Here is a 23250-nt window from a genome sequence, read left to right as displayed (position 1 = left end):
ATATCTCCTAATTTTTTAACTCAATTTGTAAAATGAACATTTGGAATGGAGCACTTTGAAGAAATTACATCATCCAAGCAATTTGAGGGTAGAAAATGATTTTTGGGTGTAATTCAAAGAGGTATTTCGATACAAATAGATAGCAGTAGATTCCTGAGGTTACAAGGAACACTCACAATGCAACTCTGTTTGAAAGATCCACAGATGTGTAGTGTCATAGATTCAGCTAGTTATTCTGAAGGTAATTTTGTTTTTCCAGGGGTGGCACACCTCGGTTTGAAAACTTAAAATCGCTACCTATATCTTTTTATCTGGGCCGAAACAGAAAAAATGGTATGGGAAAAAAGTGTGTCTTTCCACCTCAAGAATCTAATATTAAAATATTTGTACTCGCCAAAGACTCACCCTGTATATCATATCCAAGTGGTAACTCCCGCACCTTACATTTTGGATCATCCCAATTTAATACAGCCAATCGTTAAAGATCATTTTCTTTGCGTATTGCGAAAACTTTCACGTTGCAATTATGAATGGCAATTACATCGGTTGATGAGTTGTAATGACCATGGTAGCCTTTGGTGCTTCTAGACGAGATGCTGCTTTTGCAGGCGGTAATTAGTCGAGTTCAAACGTCGGAAAGGGTCCGTCAGTCTGGTGCTAGACCACATTCGCGCGGCTCCTTGATATTGAGATGTTAAATAATGGCGTTGAAAGAATGCAGAAGGCAGAAATCAGCTATTCGCAGTTGATGGAGAGATGTGGGAGGAAAACTGTGAGGGAAGTGAAGGAAGAGCCTGAGGAAGGCAGTTTTATTCAAAACCGGAGGACGAATGATGATCCATTTTTTTTTTAACTCAGAAAAAATCCAATTCTAGATGCTGGGCTCATAATCATAGTAGCGCACTTATTCTAGGAAGAAGAGAGGTGGCAATAAACCGTAATAAAACAATATTGTTCGTGCATGACCGCTATATCGAACAGTTTATGGTTTATGGAGCGAAATTGCAGAATTATGGATTTGTGCAGTTTTTCGAGCGATATTAGATAGCATCAATAATACGATACTGTTACATGAACGTGTAAGGAGATTTACCGTTTTGCAAGTATCTCCAAAGAAATTACGTTACAAGTTTTCTTGTCTTTACAGTCGAAACTAGTAACCAAATTGTAAAAATTTTCAACCAAATGTTGTAATAAAGATTTTAAATCTTCAAAATTCAAAGTTATGATGACTGTTTAAATTTTAACAACTTGATATGTCATGGTTAAATCATATTCTTCTGAATATATTTAGATTATAATGTTGGAACTCTTTTATGGAATGCAACAGGTTCTCGGTAACTGAAATGCTTTCCTATTGGAACCTACCACATCTGCCATAGATGGCCATTTTGCATTCGACTTCCAGTTCATTTAAAATCAGATAGATATGAGACTGTTTAGTGCCTAAGAGTGGCTCTCTTGTCAACAGGGTAAATGAAAAATTAAAATTCATTCATCAATGAGAAATTACTAGCTTTTACTTTAGGTAGTGGGAATTTTCATACAAGGTTTTTTAAACTTAATTAAATGGGCAAAGTGGATGTTTGATTCAAGATAAGCGTCAAGTTTGGATTGGATTCACTGTGAATAACTGTTCTTATCAACAGCGGCAGGTAAAAATTTTAAAGCAACGGCATGAGAAGAGATTAGAAAGAAGTGTCACTTCTTGCTATCTTTCAACTGGTTTTTCAAAGAGAATTTATTAGGGCTTGTTTACCTGATATCAGAGAAAGGAACTGAATAATAAATTCTGTAGAGGCGGTTCCTTTTGAATCCAGAGAAGAAGAAGACAAGCGCTAATTGAATCAACTCGAGTGCTTCCTGATTCATACGAGTTAAATATGTATAATGAGTGCAAAGGTATCAAAAACAAATCACTGATGCTCCTGATTTTCTAGGGTTTCGTACTCAGAATTTTCACGATAAGCGATAGCCGATAGAATAAATAGAAAACAGGAAAAAGTCTCAGTCGAATTTCAACCATAAAAACTGCTGAATTTTCTCCACAACCAAACAACAAAGTTGATGGGATGATTCTAGGAGGTTGAAAGAATGGTTCGAATTTTGTATATTGATAAATTAGTTCTGAAGTATCTCTTTATGATTTTTGTTATATGAAAAAATATAATGGGATTGAAAGTTTTGATGCTTTGAAGAAATTTGGCAAATTGACCTGGTATGAGAGTTTGAATTGCTTAATACTTTGAATTACGACATAACCAAATTCATTCATTTTCAGATAAATTTTTTTCTTATTGAGTACTTGAGAGACTATGACAGTGGATGAATTTGCGGTTTGATTTTTTTATCTCGACCTTTTATGGGTTAATGAGCACGTATAAATTGATTTTCAGAAAGAAATTTATTGTTTTTATCTCGATTAGAAAGCGCCACTTATTTTATTTCTGAAGGATCACATCAGTCATGTCTATCCAGAATGGAAATCTTCATCTCTCCCAATGAAGAACCTAGCATATCAAAAAATTTCTTGTAACTTCTAGTAGTTGACGGAGCCAAAAAATATCCACAATATAGAGCAAACAGATCTCATAACACTACTGTGATCAAAAAATAAGGTGACTTCCCCCTTTTCTCTGATTGGAAAGTGTCTTTGGCATCTGTCGAAAATTTAAAATGTTGCAGAGCTACAACTGACTCATCTGTTCAAATCCCAATTTAGATATCCACCCTCGATATCAAATATTCTGAGGTCAAGTATTCCAAAACTACTACTAATAGTAGTTGAATATTTCATTACACCAGAACACCTAGACCTCGACCTAGACATGATGGTAAATTAGGGATCCATTGGGCATTTCATTTGGACAGCCATGAACCATTTTGAAAGATGAACTGCTCATCAAAAGTTAGGTTAGGTTAGGTTAGGTAAGATTAGGTATAGATATCCACCCTCGATATCAAATATTCTGAGGTCATGTATTCCAAAACTACTACTAGTAGTTAAATATTTCATTACACCAGAACACCGAACACCTACCATGATGGTCAATTAGGGATCCATTGGGCATTTCATTTGGACCAGCCATAAACCATTTTGAAAGATGAACTGCTCGTCAAAAGTTAGGAGTATTTACGTTTCTTCTTCAGAAAAACCTAATACACTTATACTCGTCAACTAATAGAAGAAAGCCATATTGGACTCGTCAGTATATAAGTAGGTACTTTTCTTGCCATTGATCTCTCTGACAGTTCAGTGCTTACTCCAATCTTTGAAGTTTGTATTGGCGAGTGCCACACTTTTTTCCACTCTTTTTCACAAGAGTGTGGATTACTGACTTTATGGATCGTCTTCTGACGTGTTTAGGGAAAATGAAGCATCTCGAAGACGTCAGTTTGCGATTCTGCAAGCTCTGAGAGGTTTTCTCATCAAAATAGTTAAAAACCTGTCTTCTGCTGGCGGCAACTAGGGTAACTAGGGCATGTGCCTTAGCACTTTTGGGTCATTGACGAACAGTTCGGGAGGCATAGCACCGTGATAGTATACGTGTCATAAAAAATAGGTTGTTGATAAGGCTAATGCATCTTTAGAAAACATCATTATCTTGAACTTTTGACGAGCAGTTCATTTTAACCTCAAACGTGTCTTGCTTTGGCTCAGCCACTATATTCCCCGGATTTAGCACAGTGTGACGTCAGATCTGTCAGAAAACTTCAGGAAATAATAGTCGAACCAAATAAGGTTAAACGGTTCGTACGATGGAACTTATTTGAGAGAATAATTAATGATTTCAAAATGCCTGAAGTCACCTTATTTTTATCACAGTAGTAAATCACGCACGAGCAGTTTACGGTACAAATTTCAACACCTATGTTCACTCTAAACCACCGTAGCCGAACACAACAAGAAATCACTTTTGTCTTGTTTTTATCTCGAGATCTACGGCACGTGTCTTCCAAGGATGGATACCATTTCGAAGACGACGTAACACTGTATTATCACCATCATTGTCGCCGCAATCACGCTAAACTAAGTCAAACACGCATTTCTACCTCCATCATCAGCAGCTGGCGCAGACATGCAACGGGATCAGAACCTCTATCTTAACACCCATAGGTAAATGCGCCAAATATTCATGTTCACCGATATTTTCTCGATCATTCTACTCTCCTACAAATGAATTACTGTTAAGTTACTGTAATTTCCCGGCAATGCAAACAATCGGAAGACATCTGGTCGACTTTGGAATCTTGGGTAATTGCATCTTGAATAATTAACTGAATCCCCGAGATTCAATCTTCAATTACGACGCCCGTATTTGTGTGCGTTCCGTACACGAAAGCACAGGTGTTTGTTCGTTTATTGCTACTTGAATTTTCCGCACTGAAAAGCGCTCTCCTGCTTGAGGAAATTAATAGAATATGCTGAGTTGTATCGATGAGAGGGACCGTTAAGCGGAGTTTGGTATTCCGTAAAATTGAGGAAGTAAATGGTCTATATTATTTATGCATATACGGTTTGCTGTTCAATTGGATATGCCGTTTGCGAAATTGGTCGTAGAAGAACTGTTCCGCTCTCTTCTAGGACATTTTTACGCATATGAAGAGAAAATTACTGCTCCATGAAGTTTAAGAGGGTAGCTGGAAAATATCAGGGTTGAAAACAACGAATAATTCATCTGGAACAACCTGCACCTAATTGGTGCCCTAATAGAATAAGAATGTTACTTATACATGGTTAGTCTTTGACTAGTACAACTATTTTAAAAGAAAATTATCGAGGTCAAAAGAAGCACTTTACCATTTTTTCCGATTCGGCTCTGATAAAAGGATATAGCAATTTTAAGTTTTCATAATGAGATGTGCCACCCCTGGTGAAACAAAATCACCATCAGAATAACTAACTGAGTCTGTGACACTACACATCTATGGATCTTCTAAAAATAGTTGCATTCGGTCAAAGTACCCAATTTTTTGAATCACAGATTTTTTTTTTTTGAACATCAAATTACTCGAAAACGAATTTTACAAAACGTTCAAATATTCATTAGGTAGGTTCCATCTTAGTTTCAAGAGCTGGATTCTTTGAATTTTTGGTATTTTTATGGTACGTAATGGTCATTATAAGAAAACTGGAAGACGTGGGTGATATCTTGTTCGAAAAAGATTAATCGAATAAATGAGAAACTATATTCATTCGATAAAACCTTTTGTGAGAAAATAACATTTTTTATGGTTTTTCAACAGCCTGTATCTTTTAAACCGAGGCGATTCGGAAAAAATGGTAAAGAAAAAAGTTTTTCTTTTGACCACAAGAATCTACTGTTAAGTTGTTATTTGAACGAGTTAAAGACTCGCCTTGTAGAATATTCTAGTTATGTTCAGGGTAGAAAGTGCTTCAAAAAAGGGAAAGTACCAAGAGGAAATCAAAATCCACAAGGAATGATTAATCTCTTGAAACAATACTGCAAGATCTAAAATGTGTTTGGATCTGAATATCTAAGGGCAATAAGGTGACTTCTTATGAATATGCCGAATTTTAGGGTTTTCAACCTCTATTAGAGCATATACTGCACCACAAAAGTGAAGAAATTTTGTGGCGTTTCAAAAGTTGCCAATTCTTGTCCAATAAATCTTCATTTATCAGAAATCAAATATACTTTACCATGTAAAGGTAGGTAGTCCTTAGATAATGATTCAAAACAAGTGATAAGGCTCGTCTGAACACGAGTATAAAAACTTCTGAAACAGTCCGTGGAGCAATATAGTACATATTTATGCAGACATTTATTTGAAGCAAAATAATATTCTGAATGCTCATAATTGGATAATCGATTGAAAACAAATCTTTAAGGATCCCTCAATCAAGCACTGATCCCCCTCAACAAACTTCGTGAAAGCGTATAGGCAATTACTTTCAGAATGATAAATTCAAATGTTCTTTTTTCATTAAGAATCTTTCAATCTACACTTCTCTCATTTACCTACTTCTTCTATTTTGATACAAAAGTATTTTTCCCACGAATCTCCAAACTATCCATGATAAATTATAGCCTACGGTACATAAACTTCTGAAATTCGTGGAAAACAATGAATCTAGTATTAAAATACTATTGTGGTCATAATATTAGACGATCTCATTGTCGAAATTTATAAATCGCTTCACTTTCACAAACTTGTCCGGACTCAAGTAGAGATTGAATCTGAAATAAGTAGATATGTACAGGGTGGGCGAAATTCGATGGGATTGAATGGCAGCTAGGAAAAAATGTATCCCACCCCGATTTCTAAAAGATGGATAATGGACAAAACCGCATCTCTCTGCCTTCTTTTGTTTTCAAGTTATAAATGAAAACTCATTTTTCGGCTTTTTGAATTGGTGCCCCTAATTTGTAAAGTTTCAGTGATATCAAAAAACAAATGTTACATTCAACAAACACTTTTTCATGTAGAATGCAGTGGCGTAGTCGAAGATTTTTCTCAGTCTGTCACTTCAGAGATATATTGGTAACTTTCATTTTTTTATTCCATTCCCATATTTCTTCCTGATTCAGAATATATAATCTAAGTCGTGTCTCTAATTGTTCTCCCAATGAAAAAAACTCAAAAACTAGTTCTGTCAAGTTGGTAGGTCATTGCCATTGATAACATGATTATGAACTTTATGCTTCTATGTTGTGTCAGATAGATTGTTAGTAAACGCGGTGAATGCAGGTAGTAGAGGAAAACTGTAGGACAATGTCACAGCCGACGTATAATCGACAGAACAACAAAAACGAATTCACGGGCCGTTAGTTTCTCAAAGATAGAATGAATAGAACAACGGTGCAATTTTATTAGCGTTTGGTGGAAACAAAGAAACAAACGGCCTCGGTGACTCCAAGGAAATTGACCATCATTGTGAGGCTGGCATTCACGGTGACGAGCTAAAAATTACACATCGCGGATTACGATCGCGAAGGAAGGTCATTTGTTCTGCTAAGAACGAATCAATTTCTTATTGAGGCTTCTAGAAATATCAGAATTCGCAAACTGTTGACTTTTTCTTGAACATTCTCTGAAGAGTGAATCAAATAATCTAATCTGGACAATCAATTATGTAGAACAGCCTCATATCTTGTTCTTAACATTCTTTTCAAAATCTGGAATGAATATTTCACACTGCTTAACGCCTGTATCGTGATTGCAGATTGGTGAATGCGCCAGTGACCATTTTCCAAACCTTTCTAACTATTCTTTGAGCACTGGTCACAGACTTGCCAAGAAAGGAAACAACAGTGAAGTGATTACTTGATGTTTTATATATGTAATTTGGTTTGCCATTGCTCCAAATTCAGACTAATTTCAAAATATTTTCTTCTGAAGATTGATGATGAGAGATCCTTTCAGACTTCTGTAACAGTTTCCCAGAAATTGATACAATTTTACAAGAAATGGTAGTGAAATTCCAGATTTTATTTTCAGTTAACAATTTTCACATTATTTTCTCTACAACTATAACCAAATGGAGGAGAAAACTATCAAAAAATATTAGGATTTTGTTCCGACTCAGGTAATTTTGAAATAGGTGGTCAAAATTCGAGAGTTCTGACCCCAGAAATGCTAGAGCTCCACAACTATGGCCCCTCAAAAAATAGTTTTGATTCATTATTATCTCAAATAACTTCGATAATAAAAATTTTAAGAGTAGCACATTCGCTAGTTATTTGATACATGATGAAATGAAAACCACTCCTAAATTCAATTTATCAGAATAGGGAGTAACACGGTAATAATAACCTTTTCATGATTTTTCACATGAAGAGAGGTATTTCGACTACCTTTTTCAGAATTGTTGAATGGTTGAAAATTGGTATTTCTTGATGAAAAATGTATCAATTTCAGAAAAACTGTTTTGTTCGACTGCCATCATCGAACATCATTAATCTTCAGCAGCATAGACATTTTAACGAGTCCTCATTTGAAGATATAGCACTCAAAAATGTCAATTCGTTTGGTGGTTGATTGGGCAATCAAAGCTCTAGTAATATCGAACTTTAGTATCTATCAGAAATCATCAAAATATTTCAACTACTACTACAACTTGGCACTATTGGGTTTTAATGTATGTGTTACTTAATATATGAAGGATATAGATTATAATTCACTTTTATGTAGTGGGAAATGAAAGGCACTCAATTTTCAGAAGTTACCTCAAACAAACTTAACCCATCTGAAAGACTCATAGCTGTTATTAGTGTGTTTTCATCTTTCATCTTTATCTTCGTTTCATCGATCAATTCAAGACCGACAGTAGGCAAATTTCGAATTTCAAACTGAGTGTTGCCAACATTAAGGAAACCATTCCTTCTAATCGGCTGCATTGTGTAGTTTACCGGAAATTCCATAACGGCCACGATAATAATAAATTCGTAATAATCTGGCGGAAGTAATGGATGCGGCAAGTACGACAATTCCTACACCGCAATGAACTAGATCAGTAGTATAATGTCTTACGGAAATATTGAGTTACCGAGCCATTGATGCGTAAAACCGAAGAAACTACCGGTATGGAAATGCCGAGGAAGTCTGAGCTGAGGTATTTAATTTGTATCGAGGAAGTTTATGAGGTAACAGGAATACTACTACGATTGTGGTCATTCAGGTGGGTGGCGAATTGGTTTGTTGAAGACTCGATGAAATGTTGAGATTATCGGAATCTCACTGATTCTAGACATTCTATTCTTGAAGAAAAATAGGAGAAAATACAATAATTTTGCAGAAAAAAAATATTACAAAATATAGGGGGAGTCTTCGATCCTTAAGAATATTTTAACAGTAGATTTTTGAGGTCAAAAGAAACATTTTTTTCCTATACCATTTTGTCCGAGCCGGTCCTGATAAAAAGATATTGCCATTTTAAGTTTTCATAATGAGCAGTGCCACCCCTGATAAAACAAAATTACCTCCTGAATAACTAGCTAAATCTGTGACACTACACATCTATGGATGTGATTAAAATATGAAGAATACTTTTATTTCACAAAACATTCAAGTGTCAGTGTGAAGTTCGAAGTCAATTTGGACATGAGAAAAATTGCTGCAAAATGGATCCCCAAATGTAGACTTCTTAAATCGAATTGTTACTATGGATGAGACTTGGGTACATTTCTACGATTCAGAAACAAAGCAACAATCGATGGAATGACGACACTCTGGTCCTCCAAGACCTAAGAAGTTTCGTGTCCAAAAATCTGCTGGACAAGTTCTTGCTTCAGTTTTTTGGGATTGCCATGGAACAATAACCGGAGGTTACTATTCGACATTACTGACCACTCTACGGGGAAAAATTAAAGAGAAAAGACGCGGAAAGCTATCCAAAGGTGTTATTATTATTTTTGCAGGACAACGCCCCTGCACACAAATCTCATGTTGCCATGCAAAAAATTCGTGATTTAGGGTTCAAATTACTAGAACACACACCTTATTCATCAGATTTGGTTTCATCCTGCTATCATCTCTTTCCTCAACTGAAAAAAAATTTAAAAGGTCGTAAATTTTCTTCCAACGAGGAGGTAATGAAGTTGTGGTGGTCTCGTTTGCAGAGCAAAAAGAAACATTTTTTTTTTGAAAGGTCTAGATACGTTGCAGGTTCGCTGTAATAAATGTATCAAATTAAGAGGAGAATATGCTGAGTAATGAAATATTTTGACATTGAAATTTTGTTTGGTTCTATAGTAGGCTAAGAATGTTTCAATATATCCTCGTATATTCCGAAATTAATTTGATTCGATAGAACCATTTGTGAGATAGAACAAAAAATATCATTTTCTTATGGTTTTTCAACAGCCTGTATTTTTTAAACCGGATCGACTCGGAAAAATGGGAAAGGAAAAAGTGTTTCTTTTAACCTCAAAAATCTACTTTTGAAATATTTGTACGAGTCAAAGACTCACCCTCTATATTCCCGAAAGAAACTCCAAAAATCAGCCCAATATTTGAATTTTTCGCCATTTCTGCAGCAAAGTGTGACCATGACAAGGGGGTAAAAAGATTACAAACGAAACATCACATAAACTCCCTGCAACTTCTGCTCAATCCCTAAATCATTTTGTGCTCCAAATACAACTCAGCATGACATATGGAATTATTTCTTTCAATAATTTTTTAGTGTTAAACTGAATCTTCCTCAGCGATCGTGTTCGACTTCCTTGCAGACACGAGAATTTATGGTCCACTTATATTGAATTACAGAAGGAGTTTTTCCTAAAGAAAAACATCCGATGAACTCCATATTTCAAACGCTCGATCGAATGCCATTACTAACAATAAGTACAGACTTATTGAACCAGTTCCGAGAGATAAATGTGTCCCGTAATTTCCTCACAGTTTTTTCACCCGTCGAAGGAACGGTACTTCGTGGTTCCTTATAGGGAGCAAATGAAAATACCTCTTGCTAAATATGGAGAGGATTTTGCACTACAAACGGTTACAAGTCTTGCGAGGACCGATGCTGCGACTGAATGAATTTTTGATCTTTGATTATTCTCGAAGTGGTCACTCTCTTCTCCAAAGCCGAGTGAATAAAAACACTCCTATTTTTCACCTCACATGTTTCACAACCCGTATCTCCAAGAGCTCTCGTTTGAATGAAGTTAACCCCTGGGAATTGTTCAAGCCACCATTGAGTTCATAGAACATTTAGGTAAAAGAGCCTTGTGTTGGTTGTTATCTTTTTATAATAACATTCTAAACTCTGGCAATTTTCCGGAGAATTCACAAGAAGTCATCTCTCTAGTCAGTCTAATCAAAGCTTAACTTCGATTCCTTCCCAAAAATATTTTGACGAACGAAATTCGTGTAACATCCCCTATTATACGGACTTCATTACGACTGATTTTATGAAATTTTCCACTTACACGTGAAATCGCTGATATGCTCAAAGTTTGAATTATTCCACTCTAAGCATTACTATAATCGAGTCCCCTGCACCTCGAATTAAAACTGCGCGATGGGTTCAACTCAATTTCCCCAACACCGAATGCGATAATTTTTGAATAACAAGCAGTGCAGTCCGTGTTCCGCATTATACCATCTATATTCCAATCTGTTATTTTTCCCTCACGTCTCCAGCTTCATTATGGAGTTTCCAAAGTTCCAATACGCGGGAGAGTAATAGTAATATTTTCCTACGGTTTCCAACATTGATTTATAGCAGCTTTTTCCCTAATAGTTATTGTTGGAATGGATTACTATGGAAGGAGGAATAACAAAATTGATGATAGGGCACTGAGATGAGTGGATCTCAGAGAGCAAGGTGACAGTATGGCAATTTAAATCTTCGATATCTTACGATTATCCAAACGTGAAGCAAGTTTTCATCGAGATTAATCTCTGTTTGTCAGATATGCGCATTTTAATGATTCTGGCTTTGATATCTATTGCGGATACAATGTACAATGAAAGGGGTACACTGGCGAGAAAAACAAGAAAAATTTATATGAAAGATTCCCTCTATTGTGGCTACAAAATCACCCTATCATCAAGTATGTGATTTCCTGAGAAATCTCGATGAAATCATTCATACGAGGATATATTGAAAAATTCTTAGCCTACTATAGAACCAAACAAAATTTCAATGTCAAAATACTTTATTACTTAACATATTCTCCTCTTAATTGGATACACTTATTACAGTGATCCTGAAACGTCTCTAGACCTTTCAAAAAAAATGTTTCTTCTTGCTCAGCAAACCAGATCTCCACAGCTTTTATTACCTCCTCGTTGGAAGTAAATTTACGACCTTTTAAACCTTTTTTCAGTTGAGGAAGGAGATGATAGTCGGATGGAGCCAAATCTGGTTAATAAGGGGGGTGTTCTAGTAATTCAAACCCTGAATCACGAATTTTTTGCATGGCAACATGAGATTTGTGTGCAGGGGCGTTGTCCTGCAAAAATAATAATAACACCTTTGAATAGGTTTCCGCGTCTTTTTTCTTTAATTTTTTTCCGTGGAGTGGTCAGTAATATCGAATAGTAATCTCCGGTTATTGTTCTACCCTTATCCAAAAAATCAATCATGAGTACTCCATGGCAATCCCAAAAAACTGAAGCAAGAACTTTTCCAGCAGATTTTTGGACACGAAACTTCTTAGGACTTGGAGAACCAGAGTGTCACCGATTGTTGCTTTGTTTCTGGATCGTGGAAATGTACCCAAGTCTCATCCATAGTAACAATTCGGTTTAAGAAGCCTACATCGTTTTCAAATCGAGCACAGATCGAACGCGATGCTTCTACCCTTGCACGCTTTTGGTCAACATTCAAACATTTGAGGATCCATTTTGCAGCAATTTTTCTCAGGTCCAAATTGACGTGAACCATATGATGAACACGTTCGTTTGAAATATTCGGTGCTTCAGATATCCGTTTCAGCCCAAGTCGACGGTCAGATAAAATCATGTCATGAACTGCATCGATATTTTCGGGGACTGACACAAAAACTGTTCTTCCCGACCGGTCATCATCTTCAATGGAAAATTTACCTCTTTTGAAGCTGGTAGTCCAATTTTTCACGGTCGCATACGAAAAACAGGTATTTTCTTGTCCCCAAGAGGATTACTTCCATTCATTCTGTTCCAAGAAAGGAAATGATGTATCGCGAAGACTATTCAACCCCCCATGGTAAGAAAATCCTCGAATATCCACCTGTAAATATGACGAACTGCGATGTTAAATCCAAAGAATCATTTGTCCTGTCCTCAGCCTCACGCTGTCCTGGTCAAAGTACTCAAAGTGACGGTGCTTCTATAGAACCGACCGTAGTGACGTTGAGGAATCCCGTTAGGTCGTTTCCTGTGTTTCGTAACAAGGAAATGCCAGATTAGTTTGCGCAAATATATCATCTGCTATCGGGACTGATCCGGATTAGAGTTGGAGCGGTAATATCTCGTATGATTGAAGGTCCGACTTATCTCGGCTCCTTTACATCGGGGACTTTGGATTCCACACACACCCCTAAAATTCATACGGCAAATAGTTCAAGAGATACGTCCCAAATATTTCAAATCCTTCGGGCAGTTACATTTAGTGGATGGGATTAATACGGGAATTTGTGGAATTAGATCGAGGAAGCATATCTAAATGAATTTCTGGAAATGGTTCGAATAAAATGACTCCGGAGTATTAAGACCATAGAGCTAGATCATTTGCTTTTCGGTGCGCAAGTCATGGAAAGAGAATACCTCTACTATTTGATTAAGTACTCGAAGTTATAAGTAATAGGTACTTTTATTACACTATCTATTCTTAACAATGAATATTATTGTCTTCTTTCTTGAAAACAACATGAAATCGAAGAATAAAAAAAAAGGCTTTTATAGACAATGGGGAATTCTCCTCAATTTGGGTTATCACAGCATATGCAAGTTTAAACTGAATAATTATGAGTTTCATTAATGAATTTTTCAAATGCACCGCGGAAACTATTCGAAATCATTCTTCAAATATGGGGTTTTAGAATTTAAATCGCTTCGTTTCTAGTTTACGATTTTGCAACAACGCCTACTTGAAAATAAAAAGAACAATGGCTTGTTTATAAAATAACAGCTGTTGATTGACCTATCGGCCATAAAAATCCCATAAAATTTTACCTTCCTCGCTCGTCCCATTCTTCATAGATAGATAGATTGTCTATCTCATCAAGATAGTGTATTTGCTGTCCTTTATTATCAACGCATATTTCAGTCGATGTTGCCAACTTGTGCAATAGAAACGAAACACTTTGAATTTTAAATACCCATTATTATTTTTCATTTTTAAGAAGTAGAGAGTTCACCTAATGATTCGAAATGAAGAAATATTTTGAGCTCATCATTGTATTCTACGCGAAAAACTGCCTGTAGAAGGTTCAAGTTTCAGATTTGTAACTTCAGAGACAAAAAAGTTATGAGAAATTTACGAAATTGCCAATCTCAAAAACGAAGTATCGTAGGCGGCTGCGGTTTTCACCATTCTTTGTTTCTCCGAAAATGAGTTCGGAAATGTGTCATCCGCTTTCTTCTAGCTGCTATAGTTCTCGAGATCCTCTCAGTAGACAACGAATTTTGCCCACCCTGTACATTCGTCTTTTACCAAAATAAACCAGATGGAAAAGTATTCATCAGGTTTTATGCGTCAGATGTCTATGAAATACAGCGTTTTCGAGGTCAATTCTGCAATTATTGATTCATTTCCGATATCATCAATCTTCTGCAATCTCCTTCCAGTCCTGAGTAAATTTACACCTATTCAGGTCGAATTTTCGTTCTGATTTTGTGATCAATGATTCTGGGACGGGCATCTACTGCATGAATCAATAATTCTGTATTTTTAGTAATGCGTTGTCATGAATTTGGAAATGAAAAAGAAACTAGAAGGGGCAGAAATCCGACGGTAAATACCTGACGGTAAAAACCTGACGGTAAAAACCTGACGGTAAAAACCTGACGGCAAAAACCTGACGGTAAAAACATGACGGTAAAAACCCGCCGTAAAGAATCGGATGGTGCGAAGGGCTCTTATAAAGAACCACAAATACGACAGGAACTATAGATTGCATGCTCTACTGACGAATAGAGCGCTTTTTCATCTGACTTTACCATGCATTCTACAGATAAGTTGATCTTGAAACTTTCGTGGAAGGGCCTATTGCGCCTTTAGTATAAATAATTCAAACGACGCTAAATACGATCAATGCAAACCATCATCCAAGAATCCACGAAACTTCCACATATGAAAAATTCCAACAGAAATAGAAGTCCCAACCTTGCCCACGGCCGACCGTGCCCCCTACGCCGCTGCTTCGCGTGCAATCGGCGAAATCGCGTACTGAAACGCGCACCGCCGCGTGCGGATGTGCACCGTATCGTAATAGTATTATTTAACACATGCGGGTACACCGAGTGGGCGGGGTGATTACCATAATATCGGAACGGGAGCGGCCGATTTATGGTTAAAGTTCTGTCGCCGATAACATACGAGATTGAACGTGTGCGAAAACTTGTGGGAGGAACTGCGTTAGGCCATGAGTTATGGAAGTTAAAGATCACGGTAGATAGCTGCGGAGAGTTATGTACGTCTCCTGATGGGAGGGCAGGTATCCAGAGGATTCCAGACTGGCTTCCTCGTGTTTGATCGTGTAGAATGCCGGAAATTACGAAAAGAAGGAATCACTGTATAAATTAGACAGCATCTGGAGGTTTCAGAATTTTATTCTCGTCTTTAACTATGAGGTACCTCTAGTAGTTTGACTATTTGGCCCAAAACGCAACCTATGGCCATAATATGGGTCGTCACAGCATATGCAAGTTCAAACTGAATATTATTATGAGTTTCATTCATGAATTTTTCAAATGTACCGCGGAAACTATTCAAAATCATTCTTCGAATATGAAGTTTCAGAATTCAAATCTCTTCGTTTCTAGTTCACGATTTGGCAACAGCGCCTACTAGAAAATAAAAAGAATAATTGTCTATAAAATAACATCTGTTGATTTGAAGACATCATAAGGCTCGTACTCACTGGCAAGCCTCAACAGCAATCGGCCTTATGGCCGATTAATTTTATGGAATTTTCATAAATCCCATAAAATTTGACGACTTTCCTCGTTCGTCGCGAACTTCATAGACAGCCATCTTTGTCTATCTCATCAAGATAGTGTATTTGTTGTCCTTTATTATCAACGCAACGATGTTGTCAACTTGTACAATAGAAACGAAACGCTTTAAATTTTAAAAACCCATTTTTAAGTACTTAGTAAATGTAACTGTTTTCTTCAAGAATCGTGGTATTAAATGATCATAACAAACATATTCTACTGACAATACAATTATAATTGATAGGATAGATTTGATAAATCTCGTTTGTATTCGTTCAAGGATGTTTTGCGAGAGAATATCTTTGAAAAGTTGAAAAAAATCTTGTTTAGTATATATATCAACTTTTCACTTCTTGTGAATCATTGCGATGAAATTTTAATTAGGTGATTTGGAAACGCTTTCGCCATTTTGCAACTTAAAGAAAGAAGGGATATACATATAAGATTTGGAATGACAACTTTACACAATTTATATAGTTTTATCATCCACCGATTCTGCTGAAATTTGTAAGATGACACAGAGTGCAGTTTTCTAAAGCCAGCCACATAAGGGTGACAATTTAAAAACTTACCAGGCCAATTATGTCTCGACAAGAAAGTTTTCAAAGGAAATGCCGAAATGGGTCAATTTTTATTTGAGTTGAGGGGGACATGTTTTGAGCAGAATTGTGAGCCGAAACCTCCTCAACCCTAGGTGTAGGGGCTATAACCCCTATAGATATTCTTCATAGAGAATAGAGGGTTAGATTTTGGCTTACAATGCTGCTCGAAATATGTCCCTACGAATAGAAATTGATCTATTCCGGCATTTTCTCTGAAATCATCCTTGTCGTGACATAATTGGACTGGCAAGTTTTCAAATTGTCACCCTATATTGTTAAACCGGACAAATAAGGTGGCAGAACGTTATTAGTTGCTCTTTGATACGATGATCTCGAAGAACAAATAAACATTTTTTCTTGATCAAAAACAGAATTCTCAGAATCTTACATCATAGTTCTGACCCTTAGCTTCAAGGAATTGACACATATCGCTTATTTATTCATTTTCAATAAAACCACGATTATCGAAGAAAGCTGCAATCCTTTCCAATTTTCATTGAATTTTGCATGACTATTGAGCGACTCGTACTATGTGCATGAATGTTTTCCATACAGTCTATCCACCCAATGCAATTTTACAGCAGGATATTAATTCTCAAACGCCATTTAATTTCGACTGATGTCTAAGACCAAAAATAAAAAAATTACAATTCTACCGTGCGTCCCATGAAGTTTCAACGAAAATTGAAAAAGTCCCCTTCTCATTCAGAAGGTGGCATGGTCCGAGTACATTAAACCTCAAGGTGGAAGTATCCTCCAAAGACATCGCAAGAATCATCCATAATACCCCACACGTACAGCATAAAATTTCCTCCGCGGTCAAACGATCTCACGGGGTCAGATCTTTTACATCTGTTGCCCATATCTGATATAATTGCATTTGTCCATTGAGAGGCACATAAGTTATCGTTTCGATTGTTCCGAATCGCATCCCGAGCCGGCCTCAGATAACTTTCAGGAGATAAGCACCGATTTATTGTAAGTTGGATCAGTGCAACGCTCCACGTTGCTATCTACCATCACTCCATGCGCTGAAGAACACGACCAAAAGGAATATCGCCAATGTTCGATTCATTTTGAAATACCTGTGGTGTCACAGAGACGCAGGAACGCTACGAGATTTTGAAATATATACGATCTTGTCAATGGGCAGAAACGCGATACTTAGCATATTACAGGTGGTCAGCATCCACGATCCTCATCCTCAGTTTAAGTCTATACTCAAAGAGAAGAGCTACACGAATTACACGAGTAAAACACAATCAATGGCTGCGACAAATATGGTCCTTATGACATTTGATGCCTCATTAAAAAAATGTAAGAAATTCATTTCTTGCTTTTATAAGAGCACTCGGTTGGCCATGGAAATTGCACACATTCCTCACTGTATAGTACGAAAATGTGAGGTTATGACGGCGTGCGTTTTACGTGAAAGTCTCGAGGACCGGTAATGGGGAATTCTCCTCAATTTGGGTTATCACAGCATATACAAGTTTAAACTGAATAATTATGAGTTTCATTCATGATTTTTTCAAATTCACCGCGGTAACTATTCAAAATCATCCTTCAAATATGGGGTTTTAAAATTTAAATCGCTTTGTGCGGAGTTTACGATTTGGCAACAACGCATACAAGACAATGAAAAGAACAATGTCCAATCAGCTTGTTTATAAAATAACAGCTGTTGATCTACAGGCGCCTACTTACTGGCGAGCTTCAACTGCAACCGGCCATAAAAATCCCATAAAATTTTACGACCTTCCTCGTTCGTCGCAGACTTCATAGACATCTTTGTCTATCTCATCAAGATAATGTATTTGTTGTCCTTTATTATCAAGGCATATTTCAGTCGATGTTGCCAACTTGTGCAATCCACATGAAACGCTTTAAATTTGAAATACCTATTTTTATTTTTCATTTTTAAGTGCTTAAAATAATTTTTTTTGGGAACGGTTGAAATGGTTATTTCAAAATGTGACGTTTCAAAGATATTCCATAAAAAATACATCATTTTCGCCAGAAGGGGTATTCCCTATTTCACCTGCGAAATATGCTTATTCTTAGGATAAGTAAAAATGCTGTCTTTTCACTTTCAGATAGTGTTATTCATCGAATATAGTTGTCAGTGAAACTTAAGAATCAGAGTTTATTTGTTATAGATCGAATTACGTCATTATTGGTTGAAATTTTTAGATTCTTGATGTATGGTTATTCTTTGGGTGATTTTCACGAAATATTTGCTTTCTAGTTGGAATTATGGCAATTTCCATGCGGTGAAAAGTAGTATACCGTGTTTTCATAGAATTGTTGTTCGTCAAATAATGTCATGTGAAAGCACCAAAATGAGGTATCCTTCAGATTAAAAATTATTTGACAGATTCTTATTCACCAGAGTCAAAATTCATTCGAAGGTGAAAGTAGCGGGCCTTAGTATGTAATTACGTATTTCTCACAATGTGAATTTACTTCAAAAAATAAATGAATTCGAAAATCTGTGATGAACATATTATAATTTATTTTTATACAAACTGATCAGAGAGATTCTATATCTAGTTATTTGCATGGAAAGGAAAATATCTGAATCTGAGCAACGAAATTCTAAGTGAATAACTGTATTAGTCTTTAAAAATATGGCTGTTCGAATTGAAATATTTCATACTTACAAAAGAAAGGTCTACAGAAGATGATGTAAGTATTCACTCACCTGAAAGAAAAGAAAATTGATAAGTCGTGGAATACATAGAATATAAGTAAACAAAATTAACTTCAGTGAAGATGAAATTGTAGATTGTTGAAAAGTTCTCGATGTGTTCGAAGAAGTATCAACGAAAGATTTTTCCAAGTGAATAAGGATACCTAGTATAAAAAGATTTTGGCTAGGGTCATTTGTCCCTTACTTTTACACACGAATACATGACATGCTCATCATAGTAGAACTAATAAATATCTATGTTTTATTTCACTTATACAAAGTGAACACTTCTCATGAATTATTATTCCTTCGACAAACGATTAGTCCGCTATTAAACAGTTAGGAAATGGCGGATAATATCTTCCCTAAACAGGAAATAGTCGATTATACCAACTTTCTTGACGATTAGACAGTAGGTAATGTTTCTATCCGTGTTACAGATCTATTCTGCACAAATTAGAGATACATACAGCACCTGCATCTCATTATCGGGATATCACCGATACATTGCTCATAGCAGTATTGCTGGTCGATAGCTCATTATTATGGTATTTTAGCAGATGCGTGAATTGCAGGTCTTGATCCTGGCTTCGATGCACACGTTTAGAGGGAAAGCTAAGTGCATCACGAGGACATTGGGTCGTGATGTCAAAATATTTATTCATTCTTGTTCAGCTCTTGAGGTTCATGACCTAAAATATTAGGTATCACAATAATAAGTTATGTTTTCAATCAAGTGGATTCTGAGGAATGATAGATCAAAACTCACCCAAGAGATGAAACTTGGAAACTGAAAAAGAACTATTAGAGGAGGCGAAAATGTTTGACATTTGAGGATGTTTTTTACATTAATTCATACTAAAGTGCCGAGCTTTGCAGGAAGAATATAATAATAAATTATTGGCAGTTCTAACTGAAAATTATACATAAGTTATTGCCAGTTTGATCTGTCAATTATGTATATATATAATAGGCAGTTTGAACTCTCAATAGTTTATAATTCTCGGCATCAAGTGGCAATCATGTATCATGCCACTTTAAACTGTCAATTACGTATAATTGACAATTCTAACTTAAAATAATTCAAATTGTCGGTTCAATTTGACAAATATGCATAACTGCCAGATCAAATTGACAATAATACAAAGTAATTGCCAGTTAAACTGACAATTACATATATAATTGCAAGATCTGACAATTATACATTCGTATTTGCAGTTAGATCTGGATCATAATTGGCAGTTTGAACTGACAATTATATATAATTGTCAGTTCAATTATATATAATTGTCAGTTCAAACTCACAAGTAGCCAATTCTGACAATTATGTACAATTCCCTGTTCATACTGGGACTGTATGTCTGCACAGAGCTCTCTTAAATTCTCGTGTATTAAACAAGTGATGCTTTTTTCATTGTGGGTTGGAAATTTTAATAAGCTTTTCTGAAAAATTTTCTTTTCTTATTCCGGAGGTATATTATCAGTAGAATTACAGAAAAAACAGAACTGAAGAAATCGAGTGGTTTTGAATTTTCTGTTGAGCATTTCCACCCTGAAAATTATTCGTATAAATTCGTCAATTAAGCCCCAGGCCATTATAAAAAGCCTCCATTTCATTATTTTCAAGTGGAAATGATCTTTTCTCGTTACTTCCCTTTCAGAACATCTATTAGCCCCACTTTCCCGTGAAAAAACGATATTTCTTTCATTATGGAACCTCTGAACGGTACATAACCGAGTAAAACATTTTTTCGTGTAAAAATACGAATTCCCCCAACTCCCTCAGATATTTACGTATAAAGGGCAAGAAAAGAAGTGAATGAATACAAATGGGAATTTAAGGGGAAAATGAGTTTTTCCCAGATTTGGGGAGGCGAATGAAAGGAAACTCGGAACGGAATAATAGTGACAAAGACCAAGGGGAGGTGATAAAAACTTTATTACATTGATGGAACTTTCCGTGGATAGTAAGGGAAAAATGTGAAAATGTTTTTAGCTGAAGTGCACTTTATGACCTCGGAAAAGGTTTGTGGGGGGATGGAAGTTTTTCAGGAGCAACTGCAGAATGACCTTGGAAGTTAAAGGGACTGAAATGTGGATGGAAATGTGACACATATTCTGAAGAGCAACTCTTCTAGTTATAAATCTGAAAATTCTGGAGCTCGATGCAGCCGTTCGGCCTTGACGATTATTTAAGTGATTCCATCTTTTTGGAAATTTTTCGATGGTCAAGTTCGAGTAGTTTTTCTCTCGATAAAAATAACCGTAGATGGGAATGTGATACATATTCTGAAAGAGCAACTCTTCTAGTTGAGAATCTGAAAATTTTATCGAGCTCGATGGAGCTGTTCGATGTTGACGATTATTTAAGTGATTCTATCTTTTTGGAAATTTTTGGATAGTCACAGTTAGAGTAGTATTTCTCTCAATAAAAATAACCGTAGATGGAAATGTGATACATATCCTGAAAGAGCAACTTTTCTAGTAATGAATCTGAGAATTTCATCCATCTCGGCTCATTTATTCGGTCTTGACGAAATCTCAAGTGAAATTTGCAATTTTCGAAAAATACCATTTCCAAGATGAAAATCTGAACGAAGGAAGATAGGCTTTCGAGATTGCTCGCAGTAGATTCAGGGTGTTCGAAAACTTATATTTTAATACCAAAATTTCAAATATCTTCCAAAGTTTGGGAGAAAATAATTTTTTTTGTTTTTCCACTTTTCATTTTCGAGTTGACTCCGAAGAGCTCTCTGTACTGCAATTCTCTATTGAATCATCATCTGTTTGGTTTTCTAGAATCTTCAAAACAAATTCTATGCACTCCATATCCAAAGACAGTAATAGAACGTCCTGCTTTTCAGACAGAGTAGCAAATAGGTCATTTTAGGGGGGTCTAACCCCTTGCTCATTTTTGACCCAAAAAAATCGATATTTTCGAAATCGAGTTTTAGTGCTAGGATGGAAGCCTTGGCAATGCTGATTATAAAACCGGAAATCCCAATTAGATTAGGCGAATATAACAGGAGATATCGCAGTTTGAAATTTGCAATTTTTGAAAAAATGCCATTTCAACGATGAAAATCTTAACGAAGGGGGATAGGCTCACGAAACTGATTGGAATAGATTCAGCGTATTCGAAAACCTATAGTTTCATACCAAACTTCCGGATATCACACACAGTTTACAAGAAAATAGGATTTTTCATTTTTCCACTTTTCATTTTCGAGTTCAGTTTGAATGGCTCTCTGAAGTTCAATTGTGTATCGAACCGTGAACTGTTTGGTTTTCTGGAATCTACTAAACAACTTCTATGCACTCCATATCCTAGGACAATAGCAGGACAGCCTAATTTTTAGGCAGAGGTGCAAACATGTCATTTTTGGGGGGTCTAACCCCTTGCTCATTTTTGACCCAAAAAATCGAGATTTTCGAAATAGAGTTTTTGTGCTTGGGTGGAAGCCTTGGCAATGCTGATTATAAAACCGGAAATCCAAATTGGATCAGACGAATAAATCAGGAGATATCGCAGATTGAAAATTGCAATTTTTGAAAAATGCCATTTTCAAGATGAAAATCTAAACGAAGGGAGATAGGCTCACGAAACTGGTTGGAATAGATTCAGCGTATTCGAAAACCTATAGTTTCATACCAAACTTTCGGATATCCAACACTGTTTACAAGAAAATAGGATTTTTTATTTTTCCACATTTCATTTTCGAGTTCAGTTTGAATGGCTCTCTGAAGTTCAATTGTGTATCGAACCGTGAACTGTTTGGTTTTCTGGAATCTACTAAACAACTTCTATGCACTCCATATCCTAGGACAATAGTAGGACAACCTAATTTTTAGGCAGAGGTGCAAATAGGACATTTTTGGGGGGTCTAACCCCTTGCTCATTTTTGACCCAAAAAATCGAGATTTTCGAAATCGAGTTTTTGTGCTTGGTTGGAAGCCTTGGCAATGCTGATTATCAAACCGAAAATCCCAATTGGATCAGACGAATAAATCAGGAGATATCGCAGATTGAAATTTGCAATTTTTGAAAAAATGCCATTTCAACGATGAAAATCTTAACGAAGGGAGATAGGCTCACGAAACTGATTGGAATAGATTCAGCGTATTCGAAAACCTATAGTTTCATACCAAACTTTCGGATATCCAACACTGTTTACAAGAAAATAGGATTTTTTATTTTTCCACTTTTCATTTTCGAGTTCAGTTTGAATGGCTCTCTGAAGTTCAATTGTGTATCGAACCGTGAACTGTTTGGTTTTCTGGAATCTACTAAACAACTTCTATGCACTCCATATCCTAGGACAATAGTAGGACAACCTAATT

General features: G+C 36.1%; 1 protein-coding gene across 2 annotated transcripts in view; it reads right to left on the bottom strand.

Moving 5' to 3' along the window:
* The window catches only part of LOC123306624 (rhophilin-2), a 127286-nt gene that overhangs the window by 27829 nt on the left and 76207 nt on the right, over nt 1-23250 (bottom strand). The window lies entirely within an intron of this gene.

The sequence above is a fragment of the Coccinella septempunctata genome, chromosome 2 (genome assembly GCF_907165205.1).
Source record: "Coccinella septempunctata chromosome 2, icCocSept1.1, whole genome shotgun sequence".
In the NCBI taxonomy this organism is placed as follows: Eukaryota; Metazoa; Arthropoda; class Insecta; order Coleoptera; family Coccinellidae; genus Coccinella; species Coccinella septempunctata.
The sequence above is the reverse complement of the archived record's forward strand: the minus strand, read 5'-3'. Positions and strand labels throughout refer to the sequence as shown.